Source organism: Acyrthosiphon pisum, chromosome A2 (assembly GCF_005508785.2).
Source record: "Acyrthosiphon pisum isolate AL4f chromosome A2, pea_aphid_22Mar2018_4r6ur, whole genome shotgun sequence".
NCBI lineage: Eukaryota > Metazoa > Arthropoda > Insecta > Hemiptera > Aphididae > Acyrthosiphon > Acyrthosiphon pisum.
In genome coordinates, this window is record NC_042495.1 from 46,698,631 (window position 1) to 46,721,128 (window position 22,498).

Sequence of the window (22,498 nt, forward strand, 5' to 3'; positions counted from 1 at the left end):
TATAGCAAATCCATATTTTCTTAATAAAATGAGTGTTGGCAGTTTGATTAAATTAAAATAGTATTATGATTTTCGTGAATTAATCGTTGCACGTTTTTAAATAACACTATCTTATTGATTTCCATATTAATGATATTACTTATATGTTTCTTCTAAAATAACAGAACAATTTTCAAAAATAATTTCACCTTTGATGATGAAATTTGTTGTCCCATCTTTGAAATATAATACATCAGTAAAGGTTCGCCTATAATATGATCATTATTTAAAATATATTATATTGGATTAGATTTTAACCCGTATAAAATTACAAAGGAGGTTTTCTTGATTTTTATTTAAATAACGTTAAACGTCTTGTTTTTTAAATAACTTCAATTTTTAAATCTATAATAAAATAAAAATTAACCATTTAAAACACTATCTATCATACAACATAATACCAATTTCTGACAAAATAAAAATAATTGTTATACATTACCTACCAGAAAAAATAGTAGATATCACCTAAATAATAACTAATTTCACTTCTTATATTTATTTATTTATTTGTCCGTTTATTTACATTCATGGCACTATCGTATTATTACGAACAATGTTATTTTTTCCCATAACCTTTTACCAACTTATCAAATAAAAAGTTTTACACTGATATCTTTTCTAAGTTTACTGTTATTTATGTCCGCAACTATTTTTAGTGAAAACTTTTTTCCAGGTCTTATATGAAATTATAGAAAAAAATCAAGCAGATTACTATTTTACAACTAAAAGCATCTAACGTTCTTGGTAAAAATTATTATATATCCCATTTCTAAAAATATAACTACTAAAAACTGTCACCAAATATTAACATTATCCACTACAGTTCTGCATCCATGTACCTACCATGCTTCAATAAAAGACCTGGATTCAGATTAACAGCTTTTCCCTGGGTGTAATACAACACAAAATAAAGCTAATGGTGAAAACATTAATTTCAACTGACGTGCAATAAAGTACAGTCAAAATGCGTTAACCGCATATTATTTAACCAGTAATAGTAATCTATAACGTGTTTCAATATTTAATTAAGTCGAACAATTTTTAACACACAATATTATGTTGAATTTAAATAACAATAAAATAATAAATTATTAATGTTATATATAGATTCCCTAGTTTTTTTTAGGTTTGCTATACATACATATTCTATTATTATAGTATTATATTATTTAATATATAATCAACATTTAAAACATGTTACTACTGTAAGTAGTTTCTAAATTATCGTTATATTAAAACGATACTCTAATTACAATAGTTTTAAAATTCTTACATAAATTATCGAAACTTAACGTTGACTATAATAATTTATTAAACATAAGTAATTGTAAGTAAAGTGATCGTAGAAAATTTAAGACTACTTAGAAACAGAAATTAACAATAAGCGAACATGGTTGCAGCAAAAATAAATATATAAATATGTTTAACTTTTATGGAGTGTAATAGGTACGACAGAATTTCTTTAAGACTTTACTACATTTTTAATTTAAACAAATATATTAATAAACCTTGTTTTTTTTAATTTATACTACCTCCATTCCTAAGTTATAATTATTAAGATACATTTAAGATCAGAATTTCTATAGCTACTATTTTTAATATAAATATCTAAAACAATCCATAAATAATAACAACATCGGTATGAAATGAACTAATATTTGTGTACTAAAAAAAAGTTTATGAAAAGTAAGCAGGGATAAATAACGACATGGATCTTAAATGTTTTATAAAAAACTTTTAATTTAGTAATAAAAATTACTTTGTGTAGCTTTTTTTAAAAGATGTTAACGAAATTACTAACGCACTATGGCCAAAATTCTCTTCACATTTCTCATCAAGATGGATAGGATTGAGGCGATAAAGTCTTTTATGTAAGATACTAATGCGAACTTTATTAACAACAACTTACAAAATTAAAAAAAAAAAATAGTGAGTCTTGCCGAGAATCATTACCTGGAGCTATGATTTTAATTACAGAATTATGAATTATTTTTAAATAATAAGAATAAAAATAAAAATGATGGTCTCTGGTTTAAGGAAATCTTTAGGTGTATAGGTAACCTACGATACATTACGATAGGTACTCTATAATATTTTAATAATACTCAGTCCTAATACTTAGGTATTCTGTTCATTAAAACTAATTTGTATTCAATATTACGATACTAGTTCGTGTATACGTATCTTTTATTATTATTATTTAAATATATTCAATCGGTAAATAAAAACAATAAGTAATAAGGATAACATAGAAAAATATTTAGAAACATGAATCACGTGATCAAAAATTTAAACACTGGTTAGAATTTTTAATTATTTATGTTATAAGATACCTAAGGGTTTTCATACAAAATAAACAATTATAGTTAAGATTAAAATAAATATCAAACTATTTATGAGTATGATATAATATATTTTATGCATTTATCACTAAATAATCTTCTAGATATTACTATCTTAATTGTAAGTTGTAACCAATATAATATAACAAAATGTTGCTTTACACATGGCAAACAAAAATAGTATCCTTTTTATCATATATATATAATAATGATTTAAATAGTGTTTCTATCAAATAACTTTAATGGGTAATTTAAATATTTTGTATGAACTTACAAATGCACAAACTGTATATCGAATCTAGAAAAAATGTATTCAACAAACAAATGTGTCCAATTAATTACTTCAATTGACTCACAATTCACACAACACACTGGAAACCTTGACGAATGCAATAATAATGTATTTTACTATATATAAATACTTAACAAGAGTAATTACTAAAAAAGTTTCAGTGACAACATCATATCATCGTACGAGATACATTTATGATAATATCTGGTGCATGACGGTCGTAAATCATAATAAACCTACAGATATGAATATGCGTATAAAATGGTATATTAGTATATGTGTGTGAGAGAAATTATCCACTTTTATTTAATTCTCTAAAATATATGACATTTTATTATGAGCACAGGTTGATTCACTAAGGATACTCACCATGATTTTTTTCCTTTAAAAATGATTGTATTCAAATGCTTATTTTTGACATTTTAAGTAATAATAAGGACCATATTTTAAAATACTTAGTTTTTTTTATACTATTTAAGTAATGTCCTGTGGCGACACCGACTTTTTTTTCAAACGAAAATTATACTTTTTTTAACGTAGGTTTTATTAAGTACCTAGGTAGTTGAAATATTCTAAGTTTTGATGTTTCTAAATCAAACTAGTAATTTTAAGTTCTTTAACTTTATATAGGTACCTACTAAGGATAATAGGTCCATGATAGTAAGTTTTGAAGATATATAACATTTTGAAGGCCTATTATCTTTAGTATAATAATTTTCTTAGTATTTCCCTAAGCGTAAGGAAATACTATCGAATGTTATCACTTATCAACAATGATGAAGAAGCTCACTTAAATTAAAAAAGAATCTGCTGATTTGATAACTTTGATAAGTTACTTTGATAAGATGATTCTGATTTAACAGAATAATAACTGTATATTAATTACACACCTTTTTAAAATGTATTGTCTTATAATTTGAAAATAGTTTGTACAGAGTTATAAGTTGTAAACCTTCATATCGTTTAATACAATATAAGATTTTTCAAAATAGGTTCACTAAATTTTACAAGCGTTAACTTTACAAGATATTATGACAAGTAATAGGTGACAAATTGCCTGCATAACCAGATAAAAATAAATTTAAAACATTTTTATTTGGTTGTATTCAATATTCATAATATAATATTTCTCAAATGTACTCTTGGAGTATACAATTTTAAAAGTTCTTGAGCGTTAGAGTGTTAGTAAGTTTATAAGTTTATAAGCAAATAGAACTATATGTAGTAGTTAATAACTGTAACAACAGTAGTAATATAAAATACAAACGCAATTGAAATAACAAAAAGCAGGTCATTTTTACCATAGTAAATCTATTCAGTGCTTTTATTTGTAATAGTTAAATTAAATAAAATTAGAGTAGTGAATCATATTAATTATTTCTAGGTTTTAAAAAGCATAATATTGCACTATTTAGGCAACTTTTGCGTCCAAAACGCTTGTTATTATAAGATGATGCAATTACATAAATATATATTTATTTTTAATCTAGTCTTATAATTATGATTACCTACATATCGGTAAAAATATTTTATGTTTAAAATCTAATAGCATGATACATCAATTGCTAAGGAGTCGATCAAAATTGAGTACATTATATACCAAATATATATAAAATCCGTATTTGTAAGACTATATATTTTGTATAGGCAATTTTAAAATAAATCTTATACCTAATTATTGTATTATGATTATTATAATTTTTCTATAAATGGACATTATTTTAGACCCCCTTCCCCCATATCTCGATTCCATATGAAATCACTAATTATAGAAATTATATATTATATATAATATATAATGTATATTGTATATAATATTAATCGGATCAGTTTTTTTTTTTAAATATTAATCCTAAAAATGCTTATTATAAAAAAATACGGATTAGTACCTAACACAAGCATATATTTTTCATTTTAATCGGGAATCAATATAGTATAAATGTCCTAAATATTTAATGGAATTTACTCTTCCAATATTTAAGCAGTAGGTACTACAGTTAAATAATGTAATTATTTATCAGACTTTTGCTTAAAACTTGGATGGTACCTATATTAAAAATAGTTTGCTTAGATTTAGATAACTTTAATTCAAGGAGATTATTATTAAACCATGAATTCATAAATTTAATTTTAAGCTTTATTAGGTTTTGGAATATAATTATTAATTTATCAATATTTTATGATTGCAATAGAATAACAGTATCATCTGAAAAACACAGTATTTTAGCCTTGATAGAAATTATTGAAAAAATTAAAATGAAATAAAAAATTATTATTTAAAATATTCAACAATTACGCTTTAGTTTAGTCATTGATGAGTTTAGTACAAAAATGTTCATAAAATACAAGTATTATATTCTGTGTTAGGTACACGAATTATTTGCAAAATGCAAAAATAATACTTTATGGTTATGGAATCATTTGACACGTTTCAAACCAAATGTATTTACGTTTCTATAAATGGGAGTTGTATAAATCGGCAAATAATAATTCTGATCGGAAATCGAATAATTTTAGGTCGTTTATGTCTTGGTATTTGATCTACATAATTTATGAAATATCATCCATCAAATCAAATATATACACAGTTATCTCAAATTGTATGTTGAACGATTTTGGGCCGTAACCAAAACAGTATCAAAATAAAGGTGATGTGTAAAAAGTTGAGCCTGTGCGCCTCCCATCACGTCGTTCAAAATGCTCTTAGCATATGAAACATTTGGGTTAAAATTTTTCTTTTTCATCCGAGGAGGATATCTCTTATGCGTAGTCCCATTGTTTAAACGAATTCCAAAAGACCGTGATGAATAATCGTCACGTTCTACGTCCTAATCTTGTTTGTCACGTTCAAAACTTTACCATTTCTCACCCCCTATATACCACGGCACCACTGCTCTGGTATACACATGCGCATAACTACACACACGAGGTGGTTAAAACTAGATTAAAACTGCCAAGGTCAGACGATTTATCTTTACAAGCGAGGAAAAGTATCCGATGAAACGAAACGAAGGGTTGTGACGTGTTGAACTCACGAGCATAATACATACCCTAGGCAGAATACGGGCACAACGTTGTACGAAAGATATCACAAGTCGAATTCACTGGTTGACCTAAGCTGAAAATGTGACACGACCACCATGTGGAGGGCAGCGGTGACTAAAGCCGAATCCTAGTCAGTATAGCGACGGCAGTGCGTGGTGAACGATGGCCTGGTAATGCGGCAAGGGGATGATTTATAGCCCTCGGACCCTTACAATGAGCTTTTACTGGGTGGAAACAATTTGACTTTTAATTCGGAAGCGCACGTTATACTGACACCGAATTATCCCCTTTCCTCATCCAGACCAAACCTTAAATCACCGTCCTCGGCATCATATCCCGACTGACAAACGTAACCACTGTTAAAAGATGACACCTTCGCGACGGAGTAATCATCGAAATATTAATATCAGTATAGTGTATGCCTACGGCCTACCCACTATTCCAATGAATAGTAAAGCACAACTTATTTTTAAAAACAACACTCAGTCATTCCTTAGAAATTATATACGTAAGAAAAAAATGCTTTTGAGTTATGAATGTAAGGGGAAATAGGTAAGGTCGTAAGGGTGATTGTTTTAACATATAAATCATAAAGGTAGGTACCTACCTATTGATTTCACAATTTTCTACACTTTTCCGTGGTCAAGAGGAAAGTTTCAACATTTTATATAAATCATTGAAGAGGTTGTTTTTCAAATGTTTCTAGAGATAGAGAAAAACATTTTGAAAAAAAAATTACATTTTACGTTTCAAATATTAACCGATTACCAAAAAATATCCCATGTTCTCCTATATTAATATTTAATATACAATTCATAAAAAAATGTCTTAGCATAAGTAAATTAATTTTACACAATAGATACATTTTATTAGATAATGATAATAGTAATAATAAAAATGATGATGATGATGATGATAATAAAACTAATTTGGTACTTTTTACTATCATTTTAAATTAGACAAAAAATGTAATTAATTTTTAGTTTATTATACTATCTTATATAGAAGATAAGGTAAGAATCTTACCTTAAATTTTAAAACAATTTTATAAAAATTCATAAAATAATAACTCATTAAAATTTTGTTTTCTTGAACAACCATAATATTGCAAGCGAATTTCAGGAATACAAACGTTTAGAACTAAAATTAGTGTTTAATATGCCTCGACATTAACAAAATAAACGTACAACTATGTATGAGGATTATCTCAAGAGGACATAGGTTTAATGAAGGTTTACCACTGGGAAACACTTATTTCTATTAACTTGACATTTGTTGTAAATAAAAATGTATAAACATAAACTAACTTGGAGTAAAACGTAGGTGCCATGATTATCTTCTATAAATAAACAATGGGAATTGTTTTTCCCGACTCTATAACTTTATATCTAAACCGTACATCAAAAAAAGAAAATTTTAACTATAATCTACACATATAAAGATAACACAATCATCTTCTGTTTTTAAATGAATTCATAAAACAATTATTTGTTTACAAGCAGAAACTAAATAAATATAATTTATAAACACAATTTAGTGTTTTGAAAATATTAAACGCGCTCAATATCTATATATAACATTTAGGTTAGGCTAGGTAAAATATAATAAATTAAAATTGACTTGTGAATGATTAACTTTATTACGAAAACTACCACGAATGCAGAACACAATGATGGACGTTTTTAATCAAATAACAATCGTCAGTCCTATATTCTTTCTGAGCGGTATAATAGTCAACCATTTGCGTACAAATGTAAAGTTTGAGTTATTTAACACGTCTCCTAAACAAGAGAACGTATTCATTTTAATTCCAAAAGTCAAACCTACCATGGATCGCATATTGTTTGGCATGTTATCTAAATGTTAAAGGTGTTGGAAATAGTATAATATTATACATTTCAAAAGGAAAAAAGAAATATAATAATAATGTATTCGTATGAGTAAAAACAAGAAGACCTCTACTCACAATTTGTTATTCATCTCGTATGGTTTATACTGTAGAGAAGTGTCCGTATTCTATGTCAATTTATTTTCGTTGCCAATAACTAAGCCGTAAATTACTTGGCCACATCTTCTCCCCTGTCGCCTCTTTTAAAACGCGAGAATCTTTCGACCGCAATATAGTCGCTCTCTATTCGCACACACGCACTAAGGGGTTCACATAACTCGATTGAACGGCACTCGCAAGACTACTATTGTACCTTCGGGCCATAATATCCTGCCACCTAACTACTTTACGCCATCATAAGCAGATTGGAAAGCTAAAAGACAGTACTCTGCAGTCTGTATAGCGTACCATAAATGAAAATGTTAAATTTACAAACTTGAGGCTTTGAACACCAAATTAGATAACAAGGTAGGTATACGTTTTACTTTATATTTTAAACTCATTGTAATAAAATAAATAATACTAACGGCGAGGGGATTATTTTTAGTTGGAAAAATTATCTTAGATATTTATGTACTTTTATTGGACAATTACATTTTGGATTTATTTTAAATACAAAGTTAAGTGTTATAAACTATAGCAGCCATTGAGTTTAAGTGAAATGCATTGTTTTCATTGCCAAAATTCGGTCATTTTCAACCCTTTTAATGGATTTTATTGTTCTCGGTTTCAAAGCATTAGTACACTTCAAAAAGCTAAATTGTATCAAAAACTCTGATTTTAAAAATCTCAAAAATTACTCAACATTGATATTTAAATATTTAATACAATATATCATCGTAATATTTACGATGAAAATATAAAAAATATAACAATCAAACTTAATGATAATACAAATTAAGGAAATATAAGTACAAAAATGAATAATTGCAAATTACTTTATACAATATCTTAGTTTTAAAATAATTTAACTTTTAACCCACATAAGTATTACATCTAATATGGCATGATTAAAATTTGAATATTGTATACATAATATAAAAGGCTAAATTTTAACATAATACATTTTATAATATACAATATAAAAGCAGAGTTTGAAATCAAGTTGAAAAATTTTGATTTTAATGTCAATTTTACTTATCGATATATTTTGTTGTTTTCTGATTTAAATGTAAAATAATAATATATTGATTTTATGGTTTTATGATTTTTATATTGTAGCAAAAACCGATTTAATTGTATTATGATTTTCAATTAGATTTTGAACATAATTTTTCTTTTTTATTAATTTTAGATTTTTACGATTTTAATTTTGATTTCTAACTACGAGAAATCGTCATTTGCGTAATTGCGTAACAGACCTAATAAAACAAAATATTAGTTATTTATTATTACCTATATATAAACAACATTATAGGCATATAGCCAATAGGTTGTTATTGAATATTAAATTTGAATTGTTTTTTTTTTTTAATTGATTTGAATATTATAAAAATTGTAAAACGATTTTTATTTTAGTATAAATTATCGATTTGAATTTTTTTTGATCTCAATATCAGTTTTGATTACTTAGATGATTTTTAAAGATTTTTATCGATATTTAAAACGATTTCAAGTTCTGATTATAAGACTTAATCAGATATTTAGTCTACAAATATGTATAGAATCTAGAATGATTATTATTTTCTGAAAAACAACAATATAACTAAAATAGGTTTTGTTAGAATTTAGAACTTTTACTAAACTCTCCGTTCATTTTCTTAAAATATATGCTACGCAAATCGAAAAATTCTCATTTAAAGTTAGTACAGTAACTTAATAACCCAATTCTCCTAAATGCTACATGAAACATATGGCAAATAATCACGTTCGATCAACCACGTTCTATCAAAATCATAAATTATTAATTATTTTAAACAAAATTGTATAATTATAATTATTATCATCATTACTAAATGTCCATAGTATTACATTTTGTGGTATTTAATTTATAAAATGTCGACTTTAGGATTAAATTCTAGACATACGTGTATAAGGAATTTATCTTAAATATTTTACATAGCAATCCAAGAATTCTGTAAATCAAATCTTTTGGGTTTATCTACCGTTAAATTTTTGTATTAAAAATATTTGTGACATGACATGTATGAAAATATGCCATTATTGTAGAATGTACCAGGTACATTGTACCTGCCATTTATTTGTATTTAGAAATATAAACTAAATTTAAAAATAGGCGTGTTGTCATATATAAACATTACTAGAATTTAAAGTTAGGTTAAGAAAACAGACCTGTTTTAATGTAAAATTATACTTAGATTTTTAGTCCTTATAGTTAATAGTTAGTATAATATTATTATGTACAGTAGTGTGTACTAAGTTAGGAATATTTATTATATATAACTAGGTTAAACTACCATATAAAATTAACAGAAAAAGATTAAAGGTATTTCTATTGTGATGATCGGTTATCGTAAAACAGTAATTGTTTAGTAAAATTCCTAATAATGTTGTGTCTTGTGTTAAAAATATGTATACGTTCAAAGTAATCAGCGTCTACGGCACTACTGAAGTATTTTAGATATAGAAAATGTAATCACGATACAATTTTATGGGGATCACACTGAAATGTTTGAATCTACTTATCAATAAGTGTAATATCTATAAGACTGAAATTAAGATGAAATTGAATTTCTTTGTTTCTGGTGCATAAAAACGTAGGTAGCTCTGGAAATGAAAAATGTGTTTCAGATGATACTAATTATTGTATTCGTATTTCCTGCATTAACAAAAAAATTAAAAAAAGTATAACTCATATTATTTATGTACTTCAAATAGAAAGTAAAATAAATAAATTACTTGATATTAAACTGAAGACAATAATTATTATCTATGTATAATATGTAGAAAAGACAAAAAATGTTTATAATACCCGACTACTTGTGTCCTTTATTCATTACTAGACCGTTCATCTGGTTGCGATGAAATTTGGTACAGATTAAACCTTGGGAAGAATTTTAGTACAGAATGTATCGAGTTCGGACCACAGTTTCAGTGGACCAATATTTTGCATTTTTTGATACTTTAGAGTTAAATTATACACTTATACGTATGCATCACGCGAAGTCCGCGTGATAGTAGTGCCTACCTGGTAATATACTGCTCGCATAATCACAAAAACCTAGCAATAGCAACGCATTGCCGTGTCTGGTAGTTAATTATATAATACGTTTATAAACTTTGAAAATATAGGAAACGCTAGTCAAAAAGTATCTATATTGGAAATTAAACTTTTATAATATTAGCTCATGTGACAAAAAAAATATGATATATTTGGATAAATGGTCAAAGACGAATATAATCGATCGAACGACAGAAAAATGATTGGGTCGCGGAATGTAATGTGTGCACACGTAAACTAAATATGGTGGTAGAGACGCTGTGTGATAATAATCTTGTGCAATACGGCGTAAGTTAGAGACCAGAAATTGTACTCAAAATTGTATCATTTCCGACGACGTCACCCTTTCCTTGATCGATGTATTCTAAAATAGCCCTTATATTTATACTCCCCAACAAAATATGATTTATATGAAGAGTATAAACTAGTTTTCATTATATAATCTACAGTCTTAAACACTCATATTCAACTAGACATTAAAATGTGGGTTTAGGTAATGGGTTAACATGATTATATGCAAACATTATTTAATTTTAAAAACGAATAGTGATTATTATATATGTACCTTTAGTAAAAACAAAATATCAAAATACTTAAGTAATAGACAATAATATTGTAATAAAATCAATGTGACCTGCGTCATAGTACATAGAGTAAAATATAACGCTCTAACCAACAGTTCCATCAACCTTATAAAAGTTTGCAGCCAACATGATTTATTTCTAACAAAAATTAAATGATTACATGACGAGTTTACAGAAAACTTTTGAATGTCTGCAACAATTACAGTTCAGTGAATTAAACATAAATTAGCAAATACTACAAGCCGGTCTAAAACATTGAAACATAACAATATACACAACGCAAAACATTTTATTATAAGACACGATACTTATGCAAAAATATCACACTACAACTTCTGGGGTTTAATCTAGAAAATATAATTTTGTATTTTTTGGGCTTAACTATTTAATCTGAAAACATAAAAACAGTAAATTCAACTTGTAACAAAATTATATCTTAAAGGGTATTTAATATACTAAGTACCAAACTACGACTAATACTCACTAAACTTTAACTACCTTAAGATCACAGTTAGGAAATGTTTAAAGAAAAAATTAAATATTACATTTAATTTCGACATTTCACCTTCGTCCTTCATAAATAAAATTAGGTTTTACAATTTACAACTTGGATTTTAATGTGTCAAAAATGGTTATAATATGCTTCTGAAAATAAAATAAAACGAGTAAAATATATAATCTGAATATTACAGGAAAAATTCATTAATATTTTTATAAAATGTCTACTTGAGAAAATAATAAAATTTAAAACATTTCCATCAGACTAAATAAACGAGAGTGTATGTAAAAATGGATACGAAGTACAGCAATTATATTTTTTGAAAATACCTACTATAGATAGTAAGATACAATATTTTTTAAGAAGTCAAATAATTAATACACAAAACTAATATGACAAATGACTGATGTGTACAATCAAAATTACGCATATACTGAGTGTTTAATGTTCGATTTACTTCACTCGCTTTAATTAAGTAAACCAGTATTAAACAATGCACATACATACTACATGTCGATTCTTTTATTTTAAAACATTTCACATCGTTTAAAAAAAGGTTCTGATCTCTTCTTAGTTTACTTTAGTGATCACGTTCTAAAAATGTTAAATTAACATGAAAATAATATGTGTTACCTACTACTTACTTATACCAAATTTAAAAGTTTTTGATGTATATTTTACTTATATAACCACACGTATTAATGTATAATTTACACTGAAATGTCGTATTTTCGTGTGTTTCTAAAAGCTGTGGTTTTACTCCGATCAACTCCCCGGAGCCACTTTAAAGACAAGAAATTACTTCAATGGTAGAGTACCTCAATACATATAAATACAAAATTATAAAATGTATTCATAAATATGCCTTAGTGCATATTAATGATTTGTGAAGTAAATATATAAAAGAACTTACATTCGACAAAAAATGGGTCAAAACCCAAAATTACAAAAATTGTTCCTAAAATTCCATCAATTTCCATTTAATAATCAATATAAATAAGTACTGATAAAATATTAGAACGCTTAACAACCTTCAAAAGTTGTTAGAAAAAAACGATTTCAGTGCTTGTATGCATGTAAGTATTTTTATTAAAATAAACAAAAGTAAAATAATAAAATATTTTAGAAAAACTTTATTCAATTTATACATCAGATATTTACTCTGATATTTCTCAATATATAAGCTTCCGAAATGCTTGGCCCCTTAAATCATAGGAACTATAACGTCTTAAATTGTCCAAAAATGAAGATGTTGTTCTTTTGTTTACATTTAGAATTACCAATCAAAGAGTAAAGTAATATTCAATTCAGATATTTCAAAAAAAAGTATTATACAACAACAAAAGTCAAAATAAGTTAAATGTTAAGAAATACTTATAAAACAGAACTTAGTCCTGTCATTTTCTTTAATTTTAATTACTCCAGTTATTGTATTATGTATTTAAATCACTTACATTCATCATAAATCACAACCCTTTTTAGTGTTAGGTACTTACAATAATAATAATATCTCTATATAGATAGTAGCCTCACTTCTGATGATATTTTTTTAATTAACATAAAATCTACATTCTTTATAATATGAAAAAATAGATTAAACTAAATATAACATGAAAAAATGAACACAAAGCTTGACTTTGTAAAAATGCTCTCTTCCATCGTGTAGGCAATAACACTACTTAAAATAATTCTTTTCAGAGTAAAATAAAATAATATTATTTGTCAACCAATGATCCAGATGCCGAGGATTATCTTCATACAATAAATTACAATAATACTATAATATAAAAATTGTATATGGGTATAACAGATTGTTATCTTTACATTATTATTGATTATAATATTCCCTAGGTAAACATTACGTTAAAATTAAAATTATTGTTATTGCTTAGTTACTTATTATGATAAATTGATAATTAATCACAGATTACTATCAACCAGAACATTATCTCTGACCCTACTTCATACAATATTATTATAATATTGCATTGAAATATGTAAATATATTTATATATCTAATGTTGCATTAACATTTTAAGTAGTACTTCATTCAATAGTACTTTGCAAGTACATTATTCATTCAGTGCATGCTAAATAAAACAGAAAATCGACCAATATTTTCGAACTAATAGTGAATACCCCCATGTGAATAGTGAATATGCAAATAATAACTAATACCTATTGTATAACATTTTCAACAATAACAATGAAAAACGGTAAATTATCATTTGAAAGTTTAAAACCATTTGTTTTATACAGATTATAACGTTAAAATAATTATTCTTCAAATCCATTATATATATATATATAAACATAACCTTTCGATCAACATAAAAATCATATTAACCCTTCATGCTCAAGCATGATCTTTATTAGTATTACTCAATGTATAAATATACTACGTGCGTCAAATAAACAGAAAAACAGTAACTGTTAATGTGTTTGTGTTTTTTTTTATAGGTTTACATAGTGTGTTTGAATTTTTATTGTACTGAAAAATATGACGATGGAATTTAACGTAACTTTATAACTCGGATGTGAAAAATCTAGATAGGTAACTAAAATTATGAACCTTATAATAAAAATACACACATACATTTTTTTATTACACCATACTTAATGCTTATATATACCGATGATGTACTGTATTGTACTATACTCATATAAAATTGTGAAAACTATATTATTATTATTAAGTAAATTGTACAATGATATAGTGTCACAGGCGGCCTTATGAATAATCCAATTGAATCGGACAGTAACTACTAAATACAGTTGTGCAGTTATTAATTATATTTCGGGTAAGGCATACAATGTTCAACTAACAAAAAACATTTTCCGGTATACTTTTACGAGCATTTATAAGCAGCCATTATCTTGCTTATATTTGGGAGAAATGGATTAAACTTGTTAGATGGATTCAAAACTTTTTACATGATGTTTTTGGATCAAACCTTTACTATATTGACGAAAAGTATAACGTCAACTTTATATTCTATATTTAAATTACATACCCTTATATTGTAAATCTCCGTGTAGACCAGTAAAAGTTAAACTGAATAAACAAAAATCAATTATACTTACAACTAATACTTTTAATAAGCGCATGTACTTAATATTATTAACATGATCGGTAGACTTAATACGTATCTTAATAATACTTATGGACATTTTCAAGACAGCTTTCAAAAATTTGATGAAAACTTATATTTTTGTTCCAACCAAATTATAAAATAAATATCCAACAGGCAACATGGAAACTATAGGCACTTCACAGATACAACATAGGTCGCAAATATAAAGTATAGTTCAGTTAATAAGTTATAATAGTTGGTTGTTTTTTAAATTTTAAATGCTCATAAAAACAAAATATACAATAAATTAAATATTATTGATATGTATTTAGCATTGATAGAAATTATATTTTTCAAATTCTGTTGTATTTCACTAACAATTTTAAATGCATTATCTAAAACTAAAAAGTCTTATTAAAAATAAGTAAAAACAATTAAAATACATTTATTTTATCAAATGAGAAGTTACAAAGGATATATTTTATTTAAATAACCAATTTAATTTCGCTATTTTCACGATAGATAATAATCATTTATAGAAATGATCTCTTTAAAGTACCATTATCGTACACTTTCCATTCATATAGAGGCTATTTATACACAACTTTTGTATCGATTTTACAGAACCAAGAAGTATATTCTGAAAAACACATTATTTTAAAACCAATAGCTTCTTCACTACTCCGTTCAGAATCTAAAGTAAACGAAAAATATATACTTAAAAAAACGACAGTGCACGACAGACAAAGAAATTATCTTGAATGTTTTTTTTCCAGGTTCACGCTAATGGAATATCAATTAGATGCGACTCAGACAGGGGATGCTGAGTGGCGATGAATTCGGAAAACACAGGCCAATTTTACAAAAGCATGCACACAATTTAATATATTGTTATTTCACCGAAAAAACTTTCGACTTTTGCCTCCCATATAATCTACCTTCCGAAGGCAATAATTTGTAAATGGTCGTCACCGGTAAAGAACCATCGTGGCCGATAGTCTTGGAAGTGGTCCAAAGACCTTTTTTGTAGACTATCTGACGATAACACCATCGCCGCCACCATAGTTGGCGACAACAGGCGGCGGGAAAATATCGATCCAAATAATCGCGTCGTGAACAGATGCGGAAAATTGGATAGCTCCGCCCCTGAACGTGCCCTAAGCGTTGGCCAATAAAATAAAACCGAAAGACAATTTCTGGTCACGTTATGTGGAACTAACACGATAGGTCTTATGTGCAGAATGTATATATGTGGTATAATATACAGCATGGTGGACAGTCATCGACAGACACAGTCCTACTACCACCATAAAAAGCGGATTGAATTTTACAAAGCTGTGTCTAGTGTCTACCTGCTATAGGTCACCGGTGTCCTGATAACTAGGGGGACGTACAAAATATATATGTACCTACCTACTTTAAACTTTGGAAATACAAACACGACCATAGACCAACCAACGTTATAAACCACTTAACATTTAGATATATATATCTATAGGTACAGATATTAAAATAAAAGTGAATAATATATACGTTTTATGAAACATATTGTAAAGTTATATTATACTTTATACACTATAAAATATCAAAATTGTTGATAATAACATGAGTTTAACGATTATTACGGTCGAAACGATTAGTGTTTACTAAAACAATATATTTTTAAGGTATTAAAAGATACACGACGTACATTTATGAACTAAATCACGATTTAATTTATCATGTAACATGTTATTAATTTTTAATTTTTTTAGTTTAATAATAAGTCAGTTAAATTAACATTGTTTTCGATCACATATTAGAATAAACAATTATTTTTCGTAAATGTTTAATCTAATTTATGAACCCTTCCAATAACCTGCAGAAAATTATAAGCCAGTGGATTATAGTCTAGCTTACAATAATGGCATAGTATGATGGAAGATTAATAATTAATGTTTTCAAAGAACGAAATGAAACACAAAATAACTTTACAGCGTCAAATTTATCATTAAAAACATTGTAAACAATAAATTATGTGAATACCCATTTTAATTACAGTATAGGTAGTAGATATATTCTATTAAAACTATTTTAGTAGGTATCAATAATCAATAATGACCTATCACTACTATTATTTTATTATAGGTATACATTTAATATGTTTTATATCACATTACCTATGAGTCTAAATTGTAATGTTTTTCACAAATATTTAAAAAAAAAATCGTACAATAAATCAAACTTTCGTTTTCATGATAAATATGAAATTAAGACTACGAAAAATAATATTTTTATTTACTTTTATAATAATTTATTACACAATACATGAAGTATATACAAATATTTCATTTAAACAGAACAATATCTCTTAGTTTTTATGAATTGATTTGAAACAAAAATAAAATAAATACATATAATATGTAAATATTATGTAGAACATAAAAAAACACATACTGACACCTTTCATTAAATAAAACCTTTTATAACCAATGTATTTTCAAAATGTGTACATATGTCATGTAAGTAGCAGATAGATCGATCGTTTTACAGGGGAAAATAACAATAATGAGTTGCATCGTTAACAAACATTAACAGATCCTTTTCTCATAAAAAAAAAAAAAAACTCATTCGTCTACGAAACAATAATGACGTGCCACATTATTTAAAGATAATAATAATTTGCAGCTCTTGAATTCACGGAGTGTATTTTATAGAATGCATCAACTAGTATCCAGTTACTAGTTAAACCGTGGTATCAACATTTTAATACCCATACAAACGAAATACCAAAAGCACCACCTATATGACTTCATTGCTAATTTATTTAATGTATTCGTCTTAATTTACTACACACTTCAGTGGCAGCCAAGACTAAACTAAATTTTTTATAAATATTACTATAAAAATAAATAAATCGATTTAACCATATGTGTTTATATAGGTAGTAATATTATATAGCTTGATTCATAAATTCTTACCTTTACTAGTATCCACACCGAAATACCGATTGATTCAATTTTGTTTTCAATTTCAATCTAAACATAACAAAATAAATACATTTATTTTTAATATAATCTATATTAATTTACAGCAAACAATTCATATTATATTGTTGATTACATAAATTAATTAACGTAATCAATTGGTAGTCTCTATTATTTTAACATATTAAGTACGTATTCATATAATGTGCACTGTGCAGTGTGCACACTTAAATAAACAGCTGAGAAATTAACACCACTTTGAACAATATGGTAGTTACATTGGTATATTGTAATAATATAGTTTACACAGAGTAACTAGAATAGCTGCATCATTTTTAAATAATTTATGTATTTTTAATTCAACCCCGTCTGACTTCTCAAACGTAATTGGTGTCGTGACCTGCTAGATGCATGAATCCTAGATCAAATCCTCATGCTAAACTCTAAACAAAATAGGAAGTGTCATCATTGGATGGCTTCTTTGGTCATATTACTCATGTTTTTTATTACTCTTATCTAATTTGCTTATTGTTCTCTGAATAGATTGTAAATATCTTGAAAAAATAAAAAAAAAATTTAATTCACTAAAATATCCACAGACAAAATTATGGCCTATAAGTTATTTCTTTCTCGTAAAATGCAAGTTAAAACTCACAACAAAAATCAAAAATTATGCATATTGTACAAACCAAATATATATAAGTCGTATTTACAACAACATAAAACAAAAAATAAAAGCATCTAGTTATGTATACCTATAGACCTATAACCTATGGAAATCTATGATTAAGTACAATTATAATATGAGAACTAAGCCATATTCAGAGGGATATGTGGAATACTAAGTTCGGAATCCTCTGAACATTATTATTATATATTTTATTAAATACTAGGTAAGTATATATTGTAATATAGGTAATATTATATCTTTCTACGAAAGAAAAAGTGTACGTATATATTATATGTGTATTACAGTTTTAAGTACTAAATTTTTTCAGCTGAAGTGAACGTTTACAAAAATGTATTCGTATCGTATTTCTAAATTTAATGATATCTGCAGCTTTTAAAATTCACTTGTCCCAAATTCTATAATTATAATATTTTCTAGATTTTGTTATTATCACGATAAAATGATCATAAAAAATAAAAATTATATTTTATAATTGAAAAATAAATCAATCTTAACCATACACATTTTTACGACAAAGTTATATCTCACTCATTGATTTGATGATTAACAAAATGTGTGAAAATAAATACTGTAGGATTGGAGAAAGTTGTGTTAAAATTATTCTGATTTTGTATAAACATTAAAAAAAAATAAACATAGAAAGAACTTGGAAAGAACTTGGAAAGGATTTTAGAAATTTAAAATTTTTTTCAAATTCATATGTCATTTTACGTATTGAAACTTGAACAAAAATGTCACTGAGAAAGTCCAACAATATAAGGAGGTAAGTAGGTCACCAGAGACAAGCATAAACAAAACTCTTTCTACCAGCCATATAGCCACCACCTCACCACTATCTTTAAAAAGACCCCAGAGACTATTTTGCTTGATCGAATTATCGAATTGTTCACGGTTTGCAATTTACAGTGACTTTTATTTCAAACGTTTTTCTACGTATTTTGTCTGTCGACCTATTCTCTATCATTACACAAATTAATGTGCATCATTTCATTTGCTTTTGTAAATATGGCAGAAAATGTCACATATTGTGTAAATTTTACGATTAGCTTATTTGAATTGATTATAAAAATAAATAGAAATGCTTTAAACTCATCTGGAACCCAACGGCCGATTTGAAATTCAATTATAATGCATATAATTTTAATTACTGCAAACTAATTGTTTTAGGGATGTGTTTCAGACACTTGATCGATTTACATTACGACGAAATTAGATTGAAAATATTTGTGAAAAATTACTCGACCCGCACCGTTTTGTCAAAACACCTGAGCAGATGTCATTGAAGAATCGGTGGAACGTGATGCAAATCTACATTAAGATGCGCACAGTGGGTATGTCAAAATTGCGGTTATACCTACTACCACCACGTTGGTATGATAGGATCGTTCTAGTCTTACGAGCGTATTATAATATTAATTACATAGGCTGAGACAATAATCTAAGGATATTACTACTCATGTCCACTAACCGTATATAATGTGTACAATCTATATCGACCGAAAACGAAACCGTGGACGACCTTAGATAACGATGAATCTCAGACCGCTCTCGGAACATACCTCAGGTCACCAGACCACCGTAATGTGTAGCATATACAGAACTAACTTGGCCCTTTAACGCCATAATACCATTATTCTGTTTTATATAAAATATAAATACTAAATTTCTACTAAAAATGACAACGTTTCGACATTCGCTTTCATCACATTTTTGTGAAAAAACTTTCTGACAATTATTGTTTGGAAGCCAAATGTTGGTAACAATTAACACATATAACAATCGTGAGTGTACATAAAAATAAGAATATTTACTAAACATAAAAATGTACAAAAAAAGTGTATAAGTAACGGTGAATCAATAAATATACTAGTCACTCTTTTATCCTTTAATAATATATTTATTCAAATTCTTATTTTTGAATTCTCAGGTACATAACTACACTTAAAGACTATATTTTCAAAGACTTAAGATTTTTATACCATTTAACGGGTATCGTGTGGAGATACAAACTTATTTTTTTTAAATAAAAACAACCTTTTTTACTGTAAGTAAATAGTTATTCAAATGATCAGATAATCTGCTTGAAAATGTTTATGAATATATCGAAAAACTAACCAATATAGTTTCAAGGGTTTTAAACTGAATATACTAAGAAAAACAGAATTTAATAATGGTCCAACATAAATTATAAAATAGATGTGCAATATTTTAGTCTAGTGGTTATTACACTCAGACAATTTTTACTTTTTAACAAAAATGTTGTACTCATTTGAAAAAATAAGTTCTATTTACGCAGGATACTCCTTAAATAGTATAAAAAATATAATAATTTAGAAATATAGACTCGAAAGAGTATCTACTAATCTAAAAATTAGAATTTGAATAAATATATCAATAAAGAATAAAAATAGGTGAGCATGCTTGGTGAATCACCAAAAATATTACGTATCATAAACAACAGTAATTTATACATTTACATTTTAATACTAAAATTGCTAAATTTAAACTTTAAAAGTAATACAAATATGTTTAAAAACAAATCTTTAAATATGTACGTATAACATACTACTAACAGTTATACTAACTAATGATATAAATATTAAATACTAGAATACCTAACAAAAAAAAAATGTTTATAAAATAATCGAGCATTAGCATAACAAAAACTAATTGTATTAATGCTATTCACAAGATCAGCTTTTGTCGACAACTGCAGCATCTTATTTTCATTATTATTTATATTATACTTATAGTACCACAGTGACTATCAAATTTTAAATTCAGTATACCACAACAGTAAAAATTACAAATCATAAAATACCATAAATTAGTATTATAAACAATAATATGTTATTTTGGCATTTAGAAAAAATAACGTGGTTTTGTAAACGACAATAATTCATCTATCTTACCTGTATATCACACATTTGTCAAAACCATTCTGAAAATACATTTTTCAAGTATATAAACTACCCACCTGTATTCCCAAATATTTTTGGTGGAAAAGTCTTATATTGGAAATGGGAATCAAAAAGAATTTGTATTTGGTAGAAACAGACAATATTTTTTTGACAAGGAATCAACTCCACACCAAAAATTTTATCCCGAGCACATAAAACGTCTCCACAAAATTTTTATTACAGACGTTCCTGGAATGTATTACTTAAATACGCGAGTTGTGAATGGCTAATAGGATCAAATCGAGAGAAAATATTCCTCTGTCCACACTCCTCCCTTCCCTTAGATCATGACACTGATAAGACTCCACCGGTTTTGGTAATGCATCAGACAATTCCACCAAAGTACATAGAAGGTTTGATAGTTAAAAGAGTATTCACGCCCAGATTTTTGCCAGACGATAAAACATTACGTCCGTGTACGTTAAAATTTGATGACCCTGTGCAGCAAGATAAGACTTGTCGGAAATCGTAAGAACACCGTTGAACACCCACTCCGTCGTGTTGATGTGTTTCCGACACAGACCTGCACGTAATGACCTACTCGGACAACCACACTTCCCGCACGTGATCATACCTGGTCCGATAAATGCTTAAAACGCGGTAGAAGTCGTTATATTGTGTCAGTCGTTTCAGCGTTGGCATTCCTCTCCTTTTTGCTGGAGCAAAAGTTCTAGAACTTTTGGTGTCTAACACAGTGTCGCAAGCATTAGTTGACACGGACAGTGTGAATAATAAATAATAATTATGTTTTCATTTAAAAAATATTCATCGTCTACTGTTTTAATTAATTTTACGAATTCAACTGAAAATTTAATGAAACGAGTTTTAACATACTTTATTATTCCCTCTGAACTTGCGAACTAAATAAATAAACTATAATACATCATATAAAGTTCTTAACTCGATACCTACTTGAACATAATATTTTCCTATAAAT

At 26.8% G+C, this 22,498-nt stretch overlaps 1 long non-coding RNA gene across 1 annotated transcript in view; it reads right to left on the minus strand.

The window, feature by feature from the left end:
• The window catches only part of LOC115034095, a 37,684-nt gene extending 19,721 nt beyond the window's left edge, over positions 1-17,963 (minus strand). The window contains exons 1-2 of the long non-coding RNA XR_003839489.1: positions 17,905-17,963; positions 14,885-14,925 (exon numbers count right to left, since the gene is read on the minus strand). This is a non-coding gene — a long non-coding RNA (uncharacterized LOC115034095). The remainder of the gene's footprint in view (positions 1-14,884; positions 14,926-17,904) is intronic.
• Between the last annotated feature and the right edge of the window lie 4,535 nt (positions 17,964-22,498).